Below are 27,328 nucleotides of genomic sequence, written 5' to 3'. Positions count from 1 at the left end.
GTTAGTAAATTTAATTACTCTCATTTGCTTTAGATACCATTTCACTGGCAAGTATTGACTTATTGATGTCATGTTACTTGTCTTTTCCTTTTATTGTCTTTTCTCCCACATCCCCAAAGACATGCAAGTTAGGTTAAATGGCAATTCTAAATTGGTCCCATGTGAATGTGCATTAGAAGATCGTGTGAGAGAACTAATTACAATCTAGAATTGGTTCCTGCATTGGCCACAGTCTTCCCCACAACTCTGAAGACAACCGAGTATGCTTGAGAAAAGTATATTATAATAGGTATCAGTTTAAGTCTGGTTACTTAGCTTTCCATTTTCCTATCAGATTTAGACTCCAAGACCATGAGGAATGACCCATTAGTGTCCACATGCAGGTGGTATACACCTTTACATAATATAGCACCTTTCATGATATGTTGGTGCAAAGTTGTTTTCATCTAACAGTCCCAGGGACCTGAGTTTAGTTTTTAGTTCAGCCATTTTCTTTGTGGAGCTTCAATGTTTTCGCTAATGGCTTTCTCCAGGTGCTGTACATTCTTCTCAGTCCCAAAGACACACATTTTACATTATCTAGCATCTTTAAACTTGTCTTCTACTGTTTGTATTTGGGTGCAGTGCATTACATCACTGCTGGAATATATCTCAGCTCTGTGCAACCCTGTAATGGAAAATGGGGTAGAGGAAATGGATGGATGTTACATATATGCCCTGCTTTTTTCAACTATCAAAATTCTGTACTACATTCCACCAACTACTATATTGAGAAAACTTGAACTATTGAAGGGCATTCCAAGGGACAAGAATAGCAAAAGCCATCAGAATTCTTTGTGATAGTACAAGGTGAAACAGGTCTTGCCCAGAAATGACAATTTGAGAAAAAGACAGAGCAATCCTGCGTCTGGCACAAGACCTGAACATTGGAAGTGAGCAAGGGATAAGAGTTTAGTCTGTGGGTACCTAAAAGGTTAAAAACACTCAAAAAAGTAAAACAGTTAAAAAGAAAAAGTCCAGTTAGCTAGGAGATCTATCAGAGTCAAACTCTGCCATAGGATGATCAAGCCAGTCAGTTTAACCATATCTATAGGTAACATGGCATTAACCAAAAACAAAACTAAACGATAATTTAAAAACACCCCAGTTTATCTGCTTCTTCAGTGTAGAAAACATTTAAACCTCAGTTGAATGACTGGAGGGATATAAACACACACACATTCAGAACACATTCTCCCTCATTTTGTAGATAGTCAAAAGTTGAATGGCTGTTGTATTTATGAGAGGCTGGTGCAGTGAATCATTCCAGAAGTCAAGATCTGGACTTCAGCTGAATGTCCATGCCAAACAGGGGTACATAATCTTTCTATCTTGCAATCTAGAATTTGTTGTATTGCACTGTGATCTTTGAACATCCGTTTTCTAACCAACTGACCAGTTAAAGGTCATGAAGAGCCAGCCTATCCGAGCAGCTCTGAATGGAAGGTGGGAAACAAACCTTAATGGAGTAGGTTTTGTATTTTTTTAATGCCTTGTAAAGAGACCTTTTTTGGAATATGATATAGAAAAGAGTGGTTGGGGCTTGGGTACCAAAAATCAAGCAACATGAACAACTTCATAATGTGGATAAATATGTCCTTGTCTTCCTTTCTGACAATTGTAAACTGTTTTAGACTTTAAAAGGAAAATACACAGGAAAAGAAAACAGTTTTCCACCATCATCTTACTGTCCACATTCACATGGACCCTTCATCTGACAGAACCGCTAGCCAAGATCTTTGCAAGTGGGGGACTAATTGTATCAGAGGACAGAAAAGTCCTCTAGCAGCCAGTGCACACCAGTCTGTGCATTGATAGTTTTGTCTTTGAAACCCACAATCCCCAGGATGAAACAAAATGTCACAAGTCCAGTACAACATAATGACAGAGCACATAGAGTTGCATTAGCTGGGCCAGGGAAAATTTCTGCTTTCACACTCTCTCCTCTGCTGTGATCATCAAGTGCAAATTACATTTGCTTTAAAAAGCTGTCCCCTTAGCTATGGGATTTCTGACTAAGGAAAATCCATCATGCGCCTTGAAGTCCTAATGTATTTACCTATCTCACTTAGACTTAAGTCACATTAAAGTCAAGCTCGCTGGACAATTGTGTAGTGTCATTTGTGACTTCATTAAACCAAGTACTCATAGACAGATGCACAAGAAGGAATTCAGATCCTGAGTTGAAGTTAAATTAATTAAACTCCCTTAACTGGCCAGATCAAGCCTCAGAGTAGTAGCCGCAATCCAGAGTGAAAAGACCACCCTGACCCATTCCATTGCTTTTAGCTCATAGTAATTAATGAAACCAACTCTTCTACTTTGTCATTCCATGTCGTTTCTTCCACAGTATTAAGATAAATCTGTGACAGTGATCCCAGAGCAACTCAAATGAAGCATAACACATTTTTAAATTTTGATACAAGTAGACATTGAATTCCTTCCTGCATGTTTCTAAAAAAGTAATCCACTGCTTTGAGAAAGAAGGTATCTATGGCTGCCAGAATGGTCTCTCCTTAAAAAGATATTGGGCTAGAAGAGATTCTGCAAATTATTGAAGTCCCTTCAAGCACACAACCCTTTTTCTTGTGTTTACATAACTTGCATAAAAGTGACCAAACTTATCATTTATACCGAAAAATATACAGGGACCCTATCACTTTGCATATTGACAAAGAGAAGAAATGATCGATTGTGGTTTGGAAAAAGGCAGGTTTTAAGATGGCTGATTCTTCTGAGTGAGGCAGCCCGAGAGTTTTGTGCCAATTTTTAAAGAATTTTGGGCTGTTTGGAGCCTCACATTTCTAGAAAAACAGCACTGTCTTTAAGAGAATTGAAATCAAAAAAGCTTTTGACATGTGACACATACTTATAACCCCCTGCTGTGCAACTTAGTAATGAAGGGGACTATGCACAGTATTTGTATATGCTTTCGTCCTTATTCTGATCTCTTCTTTTCTATATCTCAGTTCAATCTTTTTCTAAATATTCAAAAAGAAAATGAATGCAGATCATTTGTCCACCACTTGTGATAAATAGAGCACCGTGCCCAGGGTTGTTTTAAACCTTAGTGAAAATGCTGCTAGCTTCACCAGAATCCTGAAATGAAATTAAGCAGGAAAGTAATGGACAAATAGGGTGGCACAGTGATAGTGCTGCTGCCTCGCAGTGAGGAGATCAAGGTTCACATCTTGTGTCTTTCCTACATGAAGCTAGCAAGTTCTCCCTGTGTCTGCATGAGTTTCCACCAAGTGGTCTGGTTTCCTCTCACAGTTCAAAGACATGTCGGTTAGATGGATTGGCATTGCTAGTGTAGGTGTGGTATGGGTGTGCCCACTCTATGATGGACTAGCATGCTGCCCAGAGGTTGTTTTTCCCGTGTGCTCTATATTTGCTGGGGTTGTCTCCAAACCCTTTAAAAACACTGCTAAGGAAGCGGATAAGAAAATAACATGCCATTAATGGACAAATAGCGTTTCTCCACAACCTACCCAAAAAAATAAAAAAAATGCATGTTTAGAAGACGCTGGTGACATCAGTGCAGTAAATGCACTGTCACAGTAGGCCAACTTTTATATCCTATTACTGTGGAATGATGGTAAAGTCATTCTGCTGGACAGGCACTTCAGTTAAAAGCATGGCGGTATTATTCTAAATTTACTAGGCCACCATGCTGCTCAGTCCTTGTGCCACTCCAAGACACTAGAGGAATGCAGAGGAAGTGCATTCAAGGCAGATTCCACATTATCACACAAAGGGATGTAGGAATCAGGGACAAAGTAAAGATTTGCAGTTGAAACTAACAGTTTTTAAAATGGATCTGGATGAGATAGTAAAACAGCTTTGCCATTAGCAACTCAAACCAGAATGATGGACTGAATGGTCTCCTCTCATCTTTTAAACTTTGTATATCCTTAACTTGTGATTCTGTTATACTTGTCCACCCAGTGTACTCATTTGCTGTTTTATTCTTCATTCTCATCAACCTCTTTGGAACTGAAGTATAACACATTACTTTGTAAAAACAGATAAAGACACGATTTAAAGTTAAAGCAGAGCGCAGAGGACATCCTGTCTAGCCAAGTCATGCCTGAACTAAGCTACCACAGAGAACTCAGCATTTTATAAGGAAGATATAAAATCACAATGCTGCTGCTCACGGATATACTACTGCTGTGCTTGCCTTTCATATTCATGTTTATCCCCCATTTTGATGTGGGTGTGTGTTGTGAAAGACCCTTTAAAGAAAAAAACTCTAAAATCTCAACCACAAGTACAGTATATAAATATTCAGATATGAATATTAAATAATTTATGAACGCCTGGAACACTCTAATAACTGTATTGCTGTAAACTGGCTTTTTTAGTAGCAACATATGGTAATGAAAGAAGAACCATTAAGAAATTAGAGGAAAAGATAAAATGATAAATCAATTCTTTAGAACAGTGATGCTGCAGAGATTACTGCATACAACAAAGTACAAGATAAATGAGTTTTAGGTTACGTCAAACCCAGCTGCATACTTAAATCATCTACAGTTATCTAACTATTAAAATCTGTCCACCATATTATAAGGACTGCTTCTTGCTGGAGAAGGCCCTGATTCTTGGCAAAGAAAATAAGACAGAGGAACACCATCATAGTAACGACAGCTCCAAGAGTTGAAAAATAATTACTGACAAGTTGCTAGAAAACAATAAACTGAAGAACCTCTACCTTACAATGGAAGCCACTTTGATTTGTAGAGGCCCAGAGAGTTAAAATTTGTAGACCCAAATTCATTTTAAATACAGAACATCAACATAAACCCCACTGATTTGTTACTTGATACCTATTGTTTTTACAATAGACTTATTAAGCATGCATCTGTCTATTCAAACTTATGCATAAAACAGTTTTCTTCCTGCCTTGTGAAACAGTCAACCCACCTAGTGATCTCTGCACACCTGACTTAATAAATGCAAAATGATTTGTGAATGCGTGCAGAGGAGATCACGTGACAAACAATGCTAATGTGAACAAACATTTAATATCAGTATATAACTAGCCAGTGGTTTACAGCTCAACATTGTTACTCCTATTAATCCATTTTAGGGTCGCTGGGGCCCTGAACTTATTCTGACCAAATTGGTCACAAAGCAGGGCCGAACAGCTTGTCATGTGGTTTGTGTCCAGTTAAACAGCACTTACTGTTAATATACAAAAGTAAAGACATTTTGAAAGTATGGTGAAAACAATTTTTATTTCAAGCTCAAGTGTAGATGTATTTACAAAGTGCACCCTGCATTGTTTGTAAGAGTTTACATGTTCTTGGAAGTCTGCAACATGCGCTGTTAGTTTTACCTGGTTATCTAAGGATACTTGTACAACACTAAACAATCTCCACATAACATTTTCACATCGTGTACGAAAGTATTTTCGTCCATACTAACATAACTGAAAACAGCTATGACATAATCGCCTGCCTACACTGAGCACGTGTGTGCAGTACAGACATCTTTAACCAGTCATAATGTTGTCTCATTCTAGCACAATTTTAAACCCGATTTGCAGTCACTGACTGGTTTTCCGAGTTGGCTTGAATTCCAGTTTCATCGGCCATTATTTCAGGTCGCAATGCCCAAATGCATTTTACAATTGTACTGTTTTAAAATCTGAAGAATTTCTGTCATATCAGCATATTTCAGTCAACTGGCTTGTAGTGATACCACTCCAACAAGTTGATTTTCTGATGTTGCCATTAGAGTTTCCAAAATTTATTGAGCATTGTACATGTATAGACTCAGCACCCATATTGTGGCATGTCAATCGGAAAAGGTGCTTGTGTGGTTTGAGCACATATAGGATTGATGAATTTAGTATGCAGGGTGAGTATAATTTCTAAAAAAAAATCACACAAAATTCAATTTAGATGGATACAGATAAACAGCACAACACAAAAACTATGTATCACTGCAGCCAGGAGCCGAATGTCGAGTACGAGGGGTAATGTCGAGTGGAAGTTTGATACCAAATAAACACTGATTGTGTGTTGATATTGTTGTATAAACTATATTACACAGTGTTAATTTGATATAAAACTCCCACTTAGCATTACTCTTCCTACTCAACATTTGGCTCCTGGCTGCAATGATACTGTACCTTTTACCAACACTTTTATGCCCGCCATGTCAAAAGATATTTTTCTTTCACAAAGGATGACCTCTCAGAGAATGAGACGTCATAACAAGCAGGATCCAAAAAGGGAAGAGCCGCATAATAAGCACAAATCTACCAGAGCGGGATGGAGTCTTTGTTTTCATCAATCCGTACTGAAATGCTGCACTAACATTTTTAAAAGTATCCAGTTCTGGAGAGCATTTTTAGAAGTATTCATTTTCATGGGTTTCAATAGATGCTGTAGTATTGACAAACTGCAATGACCTGTGTTTTTAAACAAAGATGCAATAGTGTAAAACAGTCAAAAGCTTCAATAAATAACATACCATTTAACTAAAGCTGACATTGAGTTGATTATGTAGGTTATTCCTTATACCACTATTTTCCCCATGGAAAATGATCAAAAACTGTCCCAACTGTGAATGGATACCTCCTACCTCGCAACACTACCAATCATTGGGCAAGGCGATACATTGTAACATGTTCTGTCATCAAAGAATGTACTCATATAAAGTAGCCCTCTCCCCCCCAAAAAAAGAAAAAGAATAGAGAAGCTTACAGATTACCCCTACTTGTGATTAAATAATATATTGGCAACACTGATTGGCACATAATGCTTTATAAACGAAAAGAAAATATTGTATGACATGGAACACCAGTTCAACCTGGATTCAAAGACTCAGAGTGTTTGTGCAGAATATAGGAGACCTTGCGAACTGCTCTCATGAAGCTGTTGATCGGCTCAGCAAACCGAACATTGGCTTGAAATGAGGTGATAGCAATGAGTCTTTTGTGTTTGCTTCAAGCAGTCTACAGTGAAAACAACAGAAAAGTAATGGGGAGGGTGTTTGTGAAGTTTAGATATGTGCAAATCTGCCAGCTTTAAAACGGAAGACAGAAACCTTATTAAAATGCAAATATACGTGTGTCAGGTGTCTCTTCCTATTTAACAGGAGTTAGTCACAGCAATCTGTTGTCACCTTGTGTAACTGCCTTTCCAAAAATAAATGCACCCTGCCTGCCTGCAGTATAAAACTTAAAGTGAAGGGGCTTTAAAAAGGCCAGTCGGAAAGTTAACTGTCACCACAAGCAAGCTTCAAAAAGAAATGCTACGTGGATAAACAGGAAAGACACCTGGCTTGCATGTGATTGTGATGAGAAAAGCATGTCATTTCTCTGCTCATCCCAAACTCCTGCATCCTACCTGTCTCCTTCTTAGCTAATTTCAGTCTTTTAAAACAGACTAGAGGTTTCAGGTTTCAGAAAATAAGAGATGTAAACTCTTTAGGCTGAAATTCACAGTATGCATGCTGTTGATACATACAACCATAATCAAGCAGCAGGATTCAGCCATCACCCAACTGGAATGAACGCCAACAATATGTACTCCAGTTATCTATACAAAAGTGTAACAAGCTTCTTCAGTTTCACTTGCATCAAACAACATGGAGGCTTGTATCACAATGGCTAGCAAAGGCATAGTGACCTCTCTATAAGAGGGACATACTGAGCTGTCCTGTGATGGCTTTTTCACATCATCCACTACACTGTAGCTTAAGTTGCAGTGATAACATCTCATAACTTCAACTTCAGAAGACCAGGTTCAGATCATGTTCAGGTCAATGTCTATGTGGAATATTCACATTCTCCCCTTGTCGACATGACATTTTCCCTGGTTGTTCACTCATATCACAAGAACATTTAGTTAGTGTTCAAGTTAACTGTCATGTATCAAGCATAGTAAAGTTCTTACTTGCACGTTAGAGCACCATGCAGCATGTCACCACTCTGTAATTATTTCCTGACCAGTAAGTATTACAGTACTAGTTAGGGATGGTACTTACCTAGTTAATTAGTGAGTTAGTTACCTCTACAATGTCCTAGTATAGAAGTGTATAGATGTATGCAGTAAGGACTGTGGCCTCCTGATCAGATGTGGCAAGTGTTATTAACCCAATACTGCACAAGTAATTTCCAGAATCCCACACACCCTAAAAGTAGTTTAAGCTGATAATGAATGGATAGATGAATGTGATTTTTGATATACTTTATTAATCCCCATGGGGAAATAGTCTTTTTGCATGATCTTTGAAGGTCAGAGTGCACAGCCAGCCATTGTACAGTTGCCCTGGAGCAGTTTTCTGGTTTAAGAGCCTTACTCAAGGGCCCAACAGAGTGAGACCCCTTCTGGCGCTAACAGGATTTGAACCGGCAACATTCCAAATAGACAGCACACAGGGCTGTGTGTCAATGGTGGTAGTGACCCATCTTAATCTCACCCCTAATGTCCAGGTCAACCATGGCACTGAATCTGCCCACTGAGTCAGTAGAACTTCTACAGTGCTCTGCTTGTCTCAGGTCAGCACTGGCTTCTTGATGTAGGACTCTTGTTTTTAGTACTACTCAGCTACACGCACTGTTATACCTGCCCTCCCTAATTCTTTACACCCTTCATTTGTGAAAGGGTATCACATGCTGAAGAGAAGCAGGCTGCTTCAGATTTATTGGTGAACCACCGCAGTCTGCGAAGGTCAGCCATGCCTACATCTGGTTACAGTAAGCTACTGGTACCATATTTAGTATTTCTTTCACTTGTTAAGTAGCACCATTTGCAGTTTGAAGACAGCTCTTGATTCATACTTTGGCTCATGGTACATTTTTATAATGAAAAATGTATGTGCTAGTAAGTTTATCTTAAATTAATACCAAAACCACAGATTTCAGTTGTGAACATACTTTTTTGCAATTCGCCCTCTGTCTATCCTTAGGCCTACATAAAATCCCATCCATCCATTTCCTAAACCTGTTTAATCCTGTACAGGATTGCCGAGAAATGGAGTCTTTCAAAGCAAGACCCTGCCTGGGATAGGACACCTGTTACTCTGAGGGCACAAACATCGCCACACCCATTTATAACGCAAATTAATGCAACACACGTTATACATTATTTGTGAACATGGAAATAAAACTACAAACTCCAAGATAAGATGTTAATCACTGGGCCATCTCATCATCATCATAAATCTTACAAGTCGGACTTCAGTTAAATTCTCAAAAATAATAATTACATAAATTCCCATCCATCCGTTTCCTGAACCTGTTTAATCCCATACAGGATTCCCAAGAGCTGGAGTCTGTCGAAGCAAGAACCTGCCCTGGCTAGGATGCCTGTTACTGTCACCCCACCCATTCAGAGATGCCAATTAATGTGAAACACATTGGACATTTATGTCGATTTGGAAAAAACATCAAACTCCAAGCTAAGCTAATAATCACTGGGCCACCTCATCATTATCATCATCATCGTCATAATCATAAATCTTGTATGTCTGACTCCAGTTACTCAAAAATAATCATTTCCAGGTTGTTACACTTAAAAAAAACTTTTTTATTAAAAATAGTTAAATAGTTGTTTCCTTTGATGAAGCAACCACAAGAGAACAATTTTCACAAAGTTGTGGCTCATCCATCTTTTTTTCATAAGTTCTGTTTGATGAAACAGCAATTTAAAGGGGCTAGCTACTGGTTTTGTTATTGAGCGTCTGCATGGCATTTTTTTTGGACAACTATGTTTTGGATAAATATACACCTTACTTCTTTTCAGATCAGGAAAAAAAATTCTAGGCTTGCGTTGGTTGTAAATCATAGAGGAATCCTGTATATTATTAAGATTCCTGGATCTGTCAGCATTCCAGTTTCTGTTTCTGGCACACTTGAGAATGCAGGCAAACATTTCAGGCTTTTGGCACAAGGACACCTACATTTTCTCTATAAAACCATTTAAAACTTAAATTGGCCACTTTACTAATATGGCCATGCTAATATAATAAAACAAGGGTTGGAAATGTGCGGCCCTGCTTAAGCTACAGCATCTGGACAGCTGATGCACACTGTCTAACCAATCAGCTGATATGTCCTCACTCTGGAGTCCCTCAACGGCAGACTGAACCTCGTCTACCCATTCATTGTGTACAGGTAACACATACAATACACTGGCTCACATCCATTCAGTTCCTGAAAAGTGATTTCCATAACATGATAGCATGGACCCAGCTGCTAGCTATAAAGCAAGGATTCCCACTCTGGACCAAATGTCACCCCATTATATGACAAACTCACACAAAGCCTCTCCTTCACATATGGAAAAAATAAAAAAATCCACCTAGTGTCCACTGCTAAAGCAAAAATGTGCAAAATCTGAACAAAAATACGGAAAAGAAAGATCAAATGAAATAACAGCAGCTTGTGCTGCGGAGGAGCATCTGGCTGTCTTCAGTCTCCCCAGGGACTTCACCAAGGGTAGCTAATCCACCCCCATCAGGCGCCTGCGATCTTGCTTTAGCCACAGCAGTTTTGCGCTTCTAAAAACCATCTTAAAGCGCACGATTCTTTAATTACAGCATGAGGCTTAATTACAAGGCCTCCAGAAAGTTTACCTTTTTTTGTTTAAAATACTGCACGCATTCATTATAATAAGCACTTTCCTTAATTACATATAATTAAGTACACAGCAGACAGGAGTGATTTAGGTATTTACAGCATTCTACTTGAGATTAATTGCTGTATCTATTTCAAAGTTAAATTCTTATCCGACACATGGAGAGGATGCCCAACAAGTTCCCTGATACAATGAGTTGGAAAAGACACCATATCTCCAAAAAGCCTTGTGCAACCACCCTGCCTTCCTTGACTAAAGTACACCAAACCCTCAAGTGAACCTCAATTAGTTTGCTACTCCTGGATCTCTTAAGTCAGAAGAGACAGGTTTCAATAGAGTTCCTTCATCAAACCTTTCAGGTTCCTCTAATCATATTTGTCAAGGAAATCCCAAATGCAGGCTGTGTACCTCACGTCTCACAGGACTGCCATCATTCTGGTTCCGGCCTTACCACTGGTGCTGCTAGGACTGACGCCAGCCCCCCTGCAACCCTACACTAGAAAAGGAATGGACGGAAAATGCATTATCAACAGTGAAATCTCTAGTCTAACATCCCCTAGGCTTTTTCAGATTAAACCCAAATTATACATTGCTGATCGTTTCTATCTTTTTGAGACATTATCTGGCTCCACTACTAAGTGTGGCACATTCCCAAGTCAACGAAAGCCTTATCACAACAATTCCAAATGACACATGGAAGTGTATGGGCCTTCCTCCAACATAAGCTAGCATCTCTCCTACACACAGGAGGCCTAGAGAAACTGCTGGACATTGTCTATCCACTGCAAGCCTTTTCAGCACTAAGTACCTGCAGCAGCTTCCATATCAGACAACAAGGCATTATAATAAATGCAAAACAAAAGGCTTCTCTGACAAGATGTGCTAGCCTGGTGCTGCAACACATCTGCATCCGCGTGCACTCTCAGTCTGTCACGCGGCCATAAAAGTGCCGAGCTATTTTTAAGTTTACAAAATAAATGCATAACTAAACTAATAAGGTGTGAAACCCCATCAGCGGCAGCTCGAATGGGAAGCAGCTGTTGGACTTGTTCCCTGCCTGTCTCGGCAAGAGAATACAAATTCCAAAACTAAAGCCTGGCCTCCTTAGAATTGAGCCTGCCGTCCTCAATCTTCCGTACAGACATCACCACACGTGCCAGGCCCTCCATCACACAACCAGCCAGCAACACAGCTGCTCCATAGTGGCCAATAAGTGCTTATTATCATGTAGTGTCCTCCTGCATCTGATGAATTTTACCTTTCGGGTATACTTCTCTTGCCTTCAGGAGCTAAAATGATCTTGTTTATGGGGTATAGTGGTCTTTTTCGAACAACAACAGTATTCTCTTCAGCTTTAAGAACATTCTTTTCAAAATTTATTGTCAAGTAATTCTTTTTCATTTGTAAAGAGCTGTGCTTGTGTTAGATTAAGTAAGTTACCAAGACGGATGTTCCATATTGATCACAGACAGCAGCACACATTCTTAAATGCACAAAGCAGCATTCATTTATTATCAGACTAGTATAATTCAGTTCAAGACTGCAAAAGATGGAGTCATTGTAAAGCAGGCATCAATCCAGGATGGTACACTGCACATACTTGCTCGTATTGTTCCAATTGAGAGCCGTCAGTTATCCTAACATGCATGTCCTCAGCATATGGGAGGAAAACGTGACCAACCAGAGAAAACTGATAAAGACATGGGAAGAATGAGCAAACACCTCACAAACTCAGAACTGAAATCAGGAATCTACAAGATGTAGAGGACAGGAAGATATGGAAAAAGATGATCCATCCGAAAGAAGAAGAAGAATCTGCATTCAACTTGTTAACTGTTTTGTCATTGTGACCCACAAGATAAACAAGTACAGAAGTGACTGCCAGGAAATCAACTGGATGGAGACAACATATAAACTCTGGGGTGAAGATTTCCAGCCTTTCAAAACCTAACAGCTAAGGGTAAGGGTTCATGCAGTTTAGCCAAGTGCTTAAGAAATCCAACGTAGCAGTGTTTTACCATTATTTTGTGTTTAAAACACACAAATGTAGACTTGATAAAACGTATTGACTGCTCATGTTTCCTATAGTACCTTGCATAGTTTAGGTCACTCACAAATAAACTCCTTAACAAAGCACGAGTGACACAATGCTTTGTGTCTCACAGCACCACACACATCTTGACTTGGACACTGGCTGTATGAAGCTTTAGTGTTCTCCAAAAGTCTCAGTTGATTTTTTCCTAGGTATTTCAACTTACTTACACATCCCAGGCATATGCAGGTCTGAATGACTAGCAAATAACTCCACTTGGTGTGAGCAAGTATCCCACGTGCTAGAATGGGGACTGGTCTGGAGCAGACTCCTTCTGGCATAGTTACTTTATATTACTACAGGCATATTCAGAAAACAGATGAATTGTTTAAAATAGTGTTTAAAGACATTTCATTATCATCCAAATAATTGAACATAAAGCTAACAATAAATTTAGTGACTTCTGTACCAACCGCTTCTGTGAAGCTACAGATGTTTAAAAATTCCAGAGGCTGAAAAATTTTTATATCTACAAAGAACATCAAGAACATTATGATGATGTTATTAATCATGGTCTAAGGTTGTTTAACAGTCTGCACCACAGGGAAAATGTATGAATGTCACTATATCAAAAGGACAAATTGTACATTAACGCTAGTTGTTGTATGTATTGAGTGTATCCTCTTGTGGTAAACAACCTTAACCCACAGCTGTTTGCCTATAGGACAAATATTGGAGTGGAGGATGTAATTATCTGTCTACTCCGCAAGGCTTATTCTCACCTGGACAAAGCTAGCAGCACTATGAGGATTACATTTTTTGATTTCTCCTGGGCCTTCAATACCAAACACCCATCCCTGTTAAGCTCAGAGATATGCAGGAGGATGAGCCTATGGTGTTCAGGATAACGGACTCTCTGTCATGCAGAATGCAGTTTGTGAGACTTAAGTACTGTGTTTTGGCGCTTTTCCACTGCATAGTACGGCACGACACGGTTCAGTTCAGCTCACTTTTGGGGGGTTTTCCACTGGGAACAGTACCTGGTACCTGGTCCTTTTTTTAGTACCACCTCAGCCGATGTTCCAAGCGCGCCGAACCGTTACCAAAACGTGACGTGTAAACTCTGCTGGTCACTGATTGGCCGGAGAAAATCATCATTACTGTATCACTGAACTTGCGACACGAGACACAACAGACCCGCTAGATTTTTAGCACAGCCAGCGAAGGTTCGGACGCACCATTTTGTTTTAACCAAAATGGCTGTTTCGTGGTCTATTGAGGAAGTACAGGCGTTCCTCTCGTTGGTAGCCGAGGAGCGGATCCAGCGAGAGCTGGATGGGGCGACGCGGAATGAAAAAGTTTTTCAGGAGGTATGCGCAACTATAACGACACGTGAATAATCCCGCCCACTCTAAAGCGGTACTAAACTGCAGTTGAAACGCAATCCGAGCCGAACCAAGGTGAGCTGTACTGAACCGTGCTGTGCCGTACTATGCAGTGGAAAAGCGCCATTTCTGATACAGATGTGAGAAACATTGGAGCACCACAAGGAACAGTCCTATATCATTTTCCTTTTTACTTTGAACACCTCTGACTATAAGTATAATACCAAGTCATGTCACTTGCAGAAATTCTCAAAGGATTATGCACTTAAGGGGTATATTGATAAAGAGGACGAGACAGAGTATAGGAGTCAGATGGAGAAATGCATTTCTTGGTGCAAAGAGAATTGTCTGCACCTTAAGGAACTGATTATCGACATCGCTACATGAAACAGCCTCTATGTCTTGTCACTATCCAAGGAGTGGATGTGGAGGTGGTCCACTCCTTCAAGTACTTGCTGGTCCACATTAATAACAGATTGGACTGATCTTGGAACACTTAAGAGACTGCATTATTTTAATGTGGGAAGTGTCATCCTTCACATCTTCTATAACTTTGTGAAGGCCAGTGCAATTTTGTACACTGTGGTGTGCTGGCCTGGTAACATCAAGAGAGGCCCACTGAATCCACAAGCTAGTTAAAAGTGTAAGCTCAGTTATGATGCACTCTTGACCATCTACAGGTCATAGAAAAGGGCAGATTTGAAACAAAACTGAGTACCATTATGAACAATGCTGCTTATCCTCTCTTTGATACAGTAACACTGAAGACTTTTAGCAAACAAATTATTCAACAGAAGTGTGTCAAGAAACACTACTGTGGCTCCTTTATACCAAAAGCAATATGTCTGCTTAATGCCTCAATGGGACTGGGACAGCTGAGTCAGAATTTTTTTTTTTTTTAATTTTCTTGCTTTATAGTCATTCCAGTGTGTGTTCAGAACAAAGTGTGTGTGTTTATGTATTTATTTATTGAGCTTCTGAAAAGCCATATTTCCCCCTGGGACAAATAAAGTTCTATCTATCTATCTATGCAATCCATAGAAATGAGATTGTTTTAGTGAGGACACACATATTGCATCTTCTTCCAGTGTTACGCTGTCTGACTCATGTTGTATCTCCTAACAGACTATTAACACTTTTATTTATTCAAAGGTTAACCATCATGTATTGAGTGTCCCTGTGTGAATGATTTATCCATCCAGTGCTCCTACGGAATCTGCACTGGCAATCAGAAGGTTGCCAGTTCAAATCCCGTAAATGCCAATAGGGACTCTGCTCTGTTGGGCCCTTGAGCTAGGCCCTTAACCTGCAATTGCTGAGCACTTTGAGTAGTGAGTAAAACACTATATAAATGCAAAGAATTTATTATTATTATTATTATTATTATTATTATTATTATTATTATTATCTAAATAAATCAGTGCATTTTCAATGAATTTTGAACTTAAAGAAGAACTGCATTATAGCAAATTTTGCATGGATGAGCCCTCTTCATCACTGGTTTGAGATAATGGGTGAAGATCTGCAGTAAATACGGCACTTTACGTTAATAATAACAACAACAATATTAATATACATTTTACTTACATTATAGTATCCCTTTCCAATACTTCAATCTCACAGACTCAATATGGGCCCCATCTGTATGTAAGCCATGGTGTTATTGTATGCTTTGCACCATCCTGCCAAATTGCTGGCCCTGGTGATGGGAGTAAAAGTCTTTTTGGAGTTAAAAATACAGTCTAATTCTGTAGTTTTACCTTTATGGAAATATTTTAACTCAAAAATAATACTGATAAAAAAAAAGCTGTAAAAAACCACAAATATGCTAGCTATGTGATAAACAGGCCAGGATTGCAGTAAAACAGAGGCTTGTGACCAGCTTTGGAAAGGTTCTAAAATTATTTTATAAGGCGGCTGTATACTTCCAGTGGCAGAGTAAATTAAATAAGGGCGTTCACGCTAAAATGCATGCACTCTTCTTCAGATCTAACAAAAGGCATTGGAGCCACAATGACATTACAACTAACATCTTCCGTTTTTATACACGCAATGACAGGTTTGGTCTTTTAGTCTTCAAGTTATGTAATTTTGTTCACAGTCTACGCTATCAAAGAGCACATTACATACCAATTTACACTGTATTCAATCAGATTTAATTTTTCTACTGTGCCTTTCAGAATACACACCATTACACGGTCAATTAAAAGCAAGCAATAGCGCATGATTACAAGGTGAATTTATAAAAGAATTCAAACTCAAAAGAAGTCACAGGGAAAAACTGTTGCAAAATATTCAGAACTCAAGAAACATTAAACACAGCACAAGATTGCAATGGATAACTATTTGCCTTAGCTCAGACCTGAGCTATTTCTTCACAGCTCACACGGGCATTCAAATTCTGCCCAGCTCACTCTCTGTATTGAGTTTGCATATTCCCTAAGTGTCCACACAGATTCTCCTGGTACTCTACGCTACCTCCAAGATCTCACAGACATCCACATTAAGTAAATTGGCTACTCTACGTAGATTATCTACCTTTAACTGAATGCGAGATATAATGGACTGGTACTTTATCCAGGATTTGCTTCTGCCTTTTGCTTGCTGCTGAACTACGTGCTACTGGCTCTCCACAACCTGTGAATTTTCACAGAACTGAATGGATATTACTGTGTTAGCTTTTGTGCCACCTGTGATAACATTTAAGTGATCTGACCATACATAGGACCTTTTAGTTTAAAATATACCATTCTCAGACCTGATTAATCCAACTCTAGGTTGCACGGCCCAGAGTCTATCTCATCAACATTGGGTGCAAGGCGGGAAACAGCCCATATCACGGAGACACACTTCACACAACCACACTCACAAGAGGCCATTTAAGAGTCTCTGATGACTAACCTAAATGTCTTTGGGAATGCTTCAGTTTGACTTCTGTTATTCTTAATAGCCCAGCATACAGTACGATAGATAGATAGATAGATAGATAGATAGATAGATAGATAGATAGATAGATAGATAGATAGATAGATAGATAGATAGATAGATAGATAGATAGATAGATAGATAGATAGATAGATAGATAGATAGATAGATAGATAGATAGATAGATAGATAGATAGATAGTCCGGATTTACACCAGAATGCCTAAAAAGGAAAAAACTTAAAAAGAAAGACAACCTTCTGACTTAACAGCCACAGTGAGCCATTATACAGGTGTTTTGTTGTTGGTATAAAGTAGCCCATGTACCATTTCTTGACACATTTCTGCTAAAAAATATGCTGGTTGGAAGTCCTCAGTGCAAGGGTATCAGGGAGAGGATGTGCTGCATTGTTCCCATGTCTCTAATTGGCTATCTCTCTCACTCCTTCACTACCTGATAGCTGATGTATGGTGAGCCTACTGGCACAATAATGGCTACTATTGCATCTTCCAAAGAGCACATTGGTGGCGAATGAAGTGCTTTCCCTTTTTCTATGCAAAGCACTTTCAGTGGCAAGAAAGTGCTAAATAAGTGTAATTATTATTATTAAAGATATGAAGTATGTCACTTCCAATGTTAAACAAATGCAGTCTCCTAAGAAAAAAGAACCTGCTCTACCCTTTCTTATATGCTGTAGTTCCTCAGGTTCCTCTGCATTACGAGACCAGTCCAATCTGTCATTGATGTGGACTCTTTGGTGCGGCAAAAGTCAATGACCAGTTCCTTGGTTTTGCTGATGTTAAGTTGCAGACAATTCTTTCTGTACCAAGAAACACAGTTCACCACTTGCCTCCTATATCCTGTCTCATCCCCCTTATCAATACACCCACTTATGTGCACAGTCATCTGAGAATTTCTGCAAGTGATGTATAATCACATATATGATATAAAAAATCCAAAACATGAAATTTGAAATAAAGAGGGATATACTTTTAGAAAACACTGTTATTGTGTCACAATTAAAATACAGAATGGAGTTAAATAAACAGATGTGACACTTAACAAGAAAGCACTGATTAAAACCTTTACAACAGTTTTTAGACGGACAATGGGCCACTATAACTAATACTACAACCCCCTCAAGCCCAAAGCAAAAGAAAATCTGATACCAGTTTTGCCCACTCCCCAAGAGCTTCTAGTTATGCCTGCAGTGTTTACACCATTTTAATTGCTTACATGATTCATATAAAAGTTCTGTCCTGTGCAATGATCAACAGTGTAATTGGGTGTATGTGGGATAATTTTTCCCAGCTCCTCAAATGTTGACAGTTTTGCAGACAAATACACTGAAGTCACGCACTGCATGGCCTTGGATGTCTGATGTTCTAAACCCACGTTCAGTGTTACCCTGCGAGGCTTATCATTGGTCTCCAAGGAGCATTTAAACATTTTTCTAAAGTCTTCATCAAGGAGTAAAGAAGGAATGTGAGCCAGATCTGGTTACTTATGCCATGTACAACACTGCTTGCCACACTGTAGACAAAGAATGGGACACAAAAATGGGTTGTATGCTTTATTCTGCTTTTGTTTCAGCTGGAATAAGGAGTATGGGCTGCTTCCTGGCTAAACGTTTTGTAAATTTAAATGTGAAATCTATTCTTCTTTAAAAATGTGCAAAAAAATGAGACTTTAGAGGCAGCAATTGCTATTAAAATAGAAAAATTGAAGAATCAGTGGGAAAGTAAATGTATCTTTACCAAAATAAGATGAATGTGGGGTGATAGCAATATGACATTTTTTATAAAAATACCCATCAATTAATTTTCAGGGGCCTGATCAATACTGGAACCACTCTGGCTGGAATGCCAAGTCCTAGAGAGGCACATTTAAATGCGCACCTATACTCGGAACGCATCCTAATTTCAGGTCTTCAGGATATTAGTGAAAGACCCATGCAAACGTGCTGAGAAAGTGAAAACTCCACACAGACAAGTGACCGAGCTGGGATTCAGACTCAGTGTCCTGAAGCAGTGAGATGACTGCAATAACCACTGCAGAACCCCTTTATACCCACAGAAAAAATGGATATATAAAAAAAAGACAATATAAAATAAAGCGTTTTACCCCTCACACAATGAGTCAGAATAAATTACATTTTCCATCAAAAAAAAAAAAAACTAGGGCAAATTAACTAATTTATTCCGATTGTTTTATTGCTATTGTAATGATCATGAAGTGCAATGAAAGATCTGTTTCATGCATTTCCCCCGCAGTGCTCAAAATGAAAAGTTCTTAAATTTTCAAATTTCAGTCTGTTTTGATGATTAAATGGCCCCTTGAAGGAAGATGTGGTGATGACCCCTTCATACTTTCTGAGTTGCTGACCTACAGCTGACCTGAATTTTATACATCACCAATGCACAACTCTTTGCAAGTGATAATTGCAATGAAGGGGACTCCCCTTTTATGTTCAAACAGATGTATATTTGAAAAGCAACTCTTATTACTCCATCATCCGTTAAAATTTTATCATTAAAATGAGTGAGGATTTAAACAAAAGGCTCCTCCACCAAAGCTTACTATCAATTGCAGTAAGAAAGCTTAATCAGTCATAATATCAATAACAGAATAAGAGAATACAACAGAGTTTGTTTGTGTATAAAATACAATGGTCAATCAGCACCAAAAAAACTCTTTTATCAGCAACCTCTAACTAAGATGCATTTTGGAGCTATCAAGAGCCTCAGCAAACATCCTCACATCACCCATGTAACACACCACCAGGGGCAAGACAATTGACATTGACTGGAGCCAATGAGCAATTTGCAAATTTATATCAATTGTTATCAATGTTCAAACACTCTTTTAAAAATACAAGGTAAACTGTCAAGACAAATGGTTAACTTGTGAAAAAATGGAGAATATCTCTGGGCTTTCATAGATAAGACAAGATGAACTAACATGTAAGTGTTGCAGTTTCTTCTTCTCTCAAAGGCATATCAAGCAGCAGTCTTAGCATTGTAGGATCTCTTGCTGTGGCACTTTTCATGTTGACTCCATATGTTCATAGGAGTTCCTCCTGGGAGTTTAGTTTCCCCTATCTAGTCTAATCAGTACATTTATCTAAATTTCTTTCTTTATCTATCTATCCTCAGAACTCGATAATTCCAATTTAGGTTTTCAGAGAGCAGAAGTCAGTCTTATAAGTAATGGATGTAAGGCAGTAATCGAACCTAGTTGTGAGACATGTCCACTGCAGGGCACGCTTACACACACACACAAAGTGAGACAACTGGTTTGCCAATCGGCCTTCATTCATGTGATCTAAGAAAAAAATAGAGAAAAATGCACACAGCCTATGGGAAAATGTGAAAACTGCTCACAAACCATGATTGAGTCAAGTTTTAACCCAGTCTTCTCAATTTGTAAGGCTGTAACAGATTTATTTAGATTGAATTTGTCACTTATACACACACAGGGTATGTAGTGAAATTCAGCTCACTAAGCAGCTCACTGTGCTATAAAATTAAAATGTATACATTAAAATAAATATTAATGTGAAAATTAAAAATACTCAGGTAATTGTAATTGTATAACACAAATACATACATTAGATGTATAATAATTCTGAAAAATGATTAAATAATAAAAAAAAATTGTTATATAAATAATAGATTGACTATTTTTATAATTTTCAGGAATGATTGCTAAGATGACCATTTGTCATTATTATCACTTGGGAAGTGAAGAACTTTTTCAGCCTTTCTGTTCTTGATTTGAGGCAATGCAGGCACCTGCCAGATCTTAACAATTTAAACTGGATAAAGAAAGGGTGAGAGGGGTCCTTCATGATCTGGACTACCTTGGTAGTATACCATTTCTATGCAGGCCCCGTAAAGATGGAAGTGATGCCTCCATGATGTACTCAGTCGAGCATGCAACTATCTGCAGCACTGTATGGTCCTTTTTTGAGATATTTCCATACCATGCTGTCATGCATCCTGCCATTATGCTTTCAATGGCTGCAGGACTCCAAGATTCTTTATGAGACTCTGAATTTCTTCAGTTTTCTGAGATCTTAAAAGTGCTGAATTATCTGTCTCATAAGTATGTCTATGTGTGTGTGTGCATATGTGGACCATGTTAAGTCACTCCTGATGTTGATTCCCATGTATTTGAAACACATGACCTTCTCCACTGAAGTACTGTTAATAAATAGAGGGGTAGATTCAGGTACTGGTTTCTCGTTCTCCACTATGAGCTCTTTTGTTTTGCTCATGTTGATGAACAGGTTGTTTTCCTGACACCACAGCGTCAAACAATGTGCTACCTATAGATTTGAATCCTGTGCAGTGTTTTCTGTGTGATGACTGCATGTTTTCCTTGCGCCATATGTAACCATACTGTTAGACTGACTGGTAGTTCTAAACCAGCCTAGACTGTGATGGGCTAGCCTGCAATTCATGAGTTAATTTCTAAGCCTTAGACTTGCTTCTACAACACTCAAAATTAAAAAGATGCGAGACAACAAATGAATAAGGTTTGGGTCTTTTATATCTTGGTCAATGGTAGCTTCCAATAGATAGTGGGTCAGAGTTTATGTTATCTGTAATCAAAACGATGAGCAGTTCTGTCAGCTAAACAAGAGTATTGTACTATTTATAAAGCCATCAAATCCAAGTCAGGGTTCTTTGGGAACTGAGTCTATCAAGGCAATTAAAGAACAGTAGTGTAACATGGTTAACTTTTAGAGTTATTACCTTTTATTTTGGTTAAGGTAGTACTTAAAAAATATAACAAAAAGTTACTAAGGCCTCATCAAAGCCATAATGATACACTGAAAGCAATTTACAGAGGTGTATTGTTTACCACTTGGACTCCAGATGTAAAACTTTTTCCTGCGAGATTATCCTAAATGAGTTCACGCACAATTTCTTGACTGGCATTCCTTAAATCCTTTAGGAGATATACAGGAGAAATAGCAAATCCAATCTTCAAATAAAATCATTAGCTTAAAACTAAAATAAATTACATTTTTTTTTGTGCAGGGCAGCTCCAAGAAAGCAAACAATGAGGCTTTGTTGGGTCCTCGCGGTCAGAAGGACAGGGAGAGGAGCATAAGAATACAATCCAGCTTGTGTGTCCAGGCGAGAGCTGCGCCGCACTGGGCCGCCTGGACCGAATGCGGAATCCTTTTGGAAGGCGAAGCAACCCAAATCAGCGGCGCGTTAAGGGTTGGGAGGAGAAGGGACACACAATACACACACACGAAGCACTATAAACAACAATCAAATTGGAGCATCTTGCTCTCTCGTGCCTAATTAATAAATGAGGACATGAATAAATGAATAAATTCAGGAATACATACAGTGCCAACAAAGTCTGCCATTCCCGAGCTGCCAGCTCCATTCCTCTAATTTGCAGATGCGCGTGCGTTTCTGCCTTACGGCACAAAAGTTTCCTGCGCACTCCCGTTGTTCTTTCACACATATTACCCGAATCGTCATTATCGGCGAATCTTCGCAGTCTTACGCCATTCGCACCTGCCTACTTTAAATTCAGTTTCTCACTTGCAGGTGACAGACACAAGGCTGAATCGGGCGTCGTGCCTGCCACGCTTACGGTTTTACAACCCCTCGGTGCGCTACAAATTTTCTTTAGGAGACTTGTCTTTTCACTCATTTTCTTGATGAATTAAAATTGTTGTTTTCCAAAAACATTTAATCGCTATTCATCCTCGACAATCCAATCATCCAGTGACCATCAGTTAAAATGATGATCAAGCGCCTTGCCACGCGTTATAAAGTGCGGCGCATACAATCACCAGTGCTAATAAACAAGAAAACGCGCATCTATTTTCCGATCCAGAGATTTCAGCCACCGTCTGGCACCCCGAGAAGTGTATTTTAGTGACCCAGTTTATCCAGATTTCTAAGCAACGTACTTTTTATAAACAGCTACCATAACTTGACAGAACGTTTACGCACTGCTACGACAGCCTGTCATTTCATGAAGACAGCACGGTTTGCCACGCACGTACGGACACGGTTGTCCCCAACATGCTGGACAACGGGCTACTGCAGAGTTAATACTGTCCAGGTTTTAACCGGCTCCGGTTCAGTGAATACTAACACTGTCGCTTCAGAATCCACGTGGCTTTCATAAAGATTCGCCAAGCTAGAACCATGTTCGGCGTTGTCTTGATAAGCGCTTACTTTTTTGTAGCTTTTTTTCATAAAATCCAGCTGTTAAAAGCGGAACCTACCAAAAACGGAACGCAAATCCATTGCTGAATGGGAGAAAAATAAAACCCAAACTGAACAAATAAACCCGGGGAGTCAATGTTTAATAGGCTACGCATCGCAGTCATCTGGTCAGCACATTCTGTTACTCGCGTTAAATGACACGGTGACATTCTCCTTCCCTTTCACAGTTGCATTCTTGCCGATCTGCAACAGTTTTCTCCACACTTTTTAAGATATAAATCTTAGAGCAACAGTTCATACAATTCGCCCAAAGTAGCCCGTCTTTTCCCTTCTGTTTTAAACCCTAATGTGTATTCACGAAGAGACCCGTTTAACCAGGATGTTACGGACCGCGGTTGTTACGGGAATTAAAGCAGCCGATTTGCTTTCCTTCGAGCTTATACCTTCAATACACGGTGCTCGTGTTTACCAGCGGCTGATGTAACTCTTTCAAGTTTTGGCAGCGACCGTTTCTCCTGTGTACAGTACGAGCTGCGAAAACACAATTAAAATCGACTTCGCCTACAGCAAGTATAACTGCTTGGCCCGTATCAGACTTACACTCATATACACACACACACAAATAGAATTTGGGCTTAGAATAACAAGGGCGGAGAAACGAACTGCCGAACCCATCGTGCCAGCTTTGCTCTAGGTTCTTTTGCTGTTCAATTAATATGACATTTCAAGACTGACAGCTCATATTCTTATATCGATTTGTCTGTCATAACCGTTTTTAATATGGTAATGTACTCCGAATTCTCTTTTTTGGTACTCATACTTGAAAGGATGCTTCATAATAATGAAATCTTGTACAAGCATACACACAAGAAGTTCTCAAGGAACTGCGAAATCCCTACACACACGTAACTTGCTGTCATGTACGGTATGTCACTCAACAGCAGAAGAACGAGTAAAAAGCTGGTGCCACATAACGGTAACAACATTTTGTGTCAGAAGAATTTTAGGATGTGGTTAGTCTGCCTTTTCAGTATGGAGAGATCATAACGCCACCTTAATGCCCATGCGCCTCACCCAAAGCAACATGTATAAAATAAAGAATAATATCAAACACGACGAGACGCCCGACTCACATGCAACTACAAGCCCTTTCAGCACACCGTGTTGATTCATTCCCTATAGGTGATAAATGCCATGCATAGGAGAAGACACCGGCTTCAGGAAAACATTGCCTTGGAAATGCAAAACTGAAAACGCGTGATGGCTTTTCGCAGATCGTGATACTGTTAGCTTCTAAACATCAAAAAGCCGCATTTGGCTGAGCTGTTTCCCGTTGTTTAGTAATGCTACGCGGAACGAGTCCATGCGTTAAAATGGTAATACAAAATATATAAAAAAACAGGGAAAAAAATAAATGTTCTAACAAGTTAATGTTTAAACACTTTGAAATGTAAATGCGGTCTATTTATTCGTCTTAGAAAATATGGCTAATATTATATCACTCGTACCACTCTATCTGCCAGTTAAATTCATATTAAAAATAACAAAATGCAAACCCGCACTCACGCACAGAAGCTCATCGGCAGCTAGCGCTCGCACACAGAGCGCACAAAACACGATAGCGGTCTGTTAGCTGGCCACTCGTTGCAGTTGCATATTTGTTGCCTTTAAGGCAGGGTGTAATTTTCTTTTATTAAGAAATGACAGCAATAAAGTAAATGGCACCTACCCGTTATTGCGTTGCATTAATGTTATTCCGTTTTCAAAATCCCCCTTCTTTCGCCTTCCCCCCTACGCTTTTAAAGAATGAAAGCAGGTAACAGAAGCGTGCGAGGCTTTGATTTCATTGTGAATGCCAGTCCCCTTAAGAAATCTGCCTTGCTTTCTTAACTAGCCGAGCTTTCCTAGGGAGCTGGCCCTTTAAATGTGGAAGGGACTAAGTGTGTAGAAAAGGGGGAATTTAGGATATGCCTTATTTTTTTTTATCAGAACAGCACTAATGCGGAGTTCCTGTTGTTAACCGGAGAGTTATGTATGTAATATAATTAACTCTGAATTTTTGCTGACTTGTTCCTGGCGGTAAATATGCAATGTGGATTCATCGTTGAAGAATAATCTCCCCGACCGTGCCACACGATGGTTGCTTTCTTCCATTAATCAAGTCTCTTTGCGAGCTCCCTGGTTCATATGTTGATTTGAAGACGGCGCTTCCTTTAAGGCAGGCGACCGTGTCTGCGAAATCAAACATTTTCATTTCAGATTAACAAGCGAAGGAGAAAAAAAAAAAAAAAAAACTAGGTTAGGATTTTTCCCTCGAGCTGTCACTTTAATGTTTAATGACAGCCGAGGAGGTGTTTTTCTCTTTCAAAGGATTAAAAAACGAAGCTATAGCTCACACATTTGCATCCAACAAGATGCTTTTCATCCGAGTAGTTAAAAATACATTTTCTGCGTTAAAGTATATTTTAAAATTTTGTTTTCTCAGCACGGTAAGCAGGAGAGTGGATGTGTTCGTATCTTCTGGTAAAATCCTTGGCGATATCACATTTTCTTCTGGAATGTTATTCACATTTCTATGCCGTATCTGTGCACTTAAGCCATAAGCATCAGCAAATCCGAATCCGCGAAACTCGATTTATATTACTATACTTTCTTTATATAAATAAAGCACTGCTGGAAAAAAAAACTTTAACTCTTCGACATCTTAGAAAGCTTGCTATTAAAGAAAGACTACAAAGATTAAAACGTGTTTGCTTTAACTAATTGTGATTATTGTTTTTAAAACGATCGACACATCTTGTAAACTAATACATTCAGGTTTTATAATGCACTTTGACTTTTTTTTTTGGCACATTAGAGCTGTTAAAAGGTCCCATGAAGGCCCCCTCAAGAAAGACCCGAGTGCAGCCGGCAGCACAGCTGCGACCCTAACCCCAAAAACAGAGACGTTGACCCCGTGGCGTTTTTCCTCACCAGTTAGAAATCTCTTTTCTGCGTTGAAAACGCATTGCAAGTGTCACCTTTCACGTCTTTATTTTCACTTGTTTTCCTCATAACTCCATATTTAGTTTTATGGATTTGGGAAAGTTGCCTCTACGGACTTGAGTTTTGCAGCTGTTCAGGTGCCTGCACACTGTTTTCCATTTTATGTGAGTAGTTGATACAACTTTAAAAGTGCTTAAATGCACTTTATTCACCCACTCTTTATTCTTTTAAATAGTGTCCTTTTATTGCTGAACCGGGATAGCTAGAGAAATCAATGATTGGTTTACACTTCTAAGCATTGTGCTATATTTTAATTAAAACTTGCTGGGAGAGATCATGAGCGTTTTGCATTAACTTGTTTCAAGTTCATTCATGTTAATTTATAAGAAAACAGATTGCTTCAGTAAAAGTACAAGTGTTACAGGTATTTTATTCAATCTTTACAAGGCTGATTCAATACAGTTTTTACTTTAGTGTTTGACTGAGGTGATACACAGTCATTGTGCAATAATAATCTCATATAAACAAAAAAGTAGCATTAAATGGAACTGGTACAGTAACATCAATAAAGTTGATTAAGATGTTAAATCTATATCCTGAGTTTCTGCAGCTGTGTTTTGATATACTGGATTTTTAGCAGCCGTCAAACAAACAATCAACACCTTCTTCTGAAAGCTCTACATACTGTATGCAAGAACCTTCTTTACTGAGGGTGCAGCTTGATTAGCTTTAGGTCTTTAGTAAGTTAGTGTGAATGGGTGTGGTTCTGCCCCAGCCTTACACAGTTGCAGTCCCAGAGATAAAAATGTGGACTAGTAGCTAAATTGTTAGACTCTAAGCCACAAGTTTGGCAGTTCAGACAACCTTGCTATATGGTGTGCCCTAACCTGCCAGTACTATAAATGTAGAGGCATATAAATATTGCTCTAAACCTGTTCTTTGCTTTGGAAGGTGTTTACTACAGAAGGGTGCTATTTAAAAAAGAATTTTTTTTTTGACACTTTAGATGAACTGAATGCATGTTATTCAAATAGATAGATAGAACTTTACCCGTTCCCAGGGGGAAATTTGTCTTTTTGCAGAAGCCCTTTAAGTAAATACATATACTGTATAAATACAGTAAATTAATATATATACACACACTAGGGCCTGTTATTAA

General features: G+C 38.9%; 1 protein-coding gene across 5 annotated transcripts in view; it reads right to left on the bottom strand.

Moving 5' to 3' along the window:
• The window catches only part of plxna3 (plexin A3), a 314,725-nt gene extending 289,673 nt beyond the window's left edge, over positions 1-25,052 (bottom strand). Inside the window, exon 1 of one of the 5 annotated variants that reach the window (XM_039773770.1) lies at positions 24,914-25,052. The gene's annotated coding sequence lies outside the window, so the exon portion shown is untranslated. The other 4 variants (XM_039773774.1, XM_039773773.1, XM_039773771.1 and 1 more) reach the window with 4 other exon arrangements.
• Between the last annotated feature and the right edge of the window lie 2,276 nt (positions 25,053-27,328).

Source organism: Polypterus senegalus, chromosome 13 (assembly GCF_016835505.1).
Source record: "Polypterus senegalus isolate Bchr_013 chromosome 13, ASM1683550v1, whole genome shotgun sequence".
Taxonomy (NCBI): Eukaryota; Metazoa; Chordata; class Cladistia; order Polypteriformes; family Polypteridae; genus Polypterus; species Polypterus senegalus.
The sequence above is the reverse complement of the archived record's forward strand: the minus strand, read 5'-3'. Positions and strand labels throughout refer to the sequence as shown.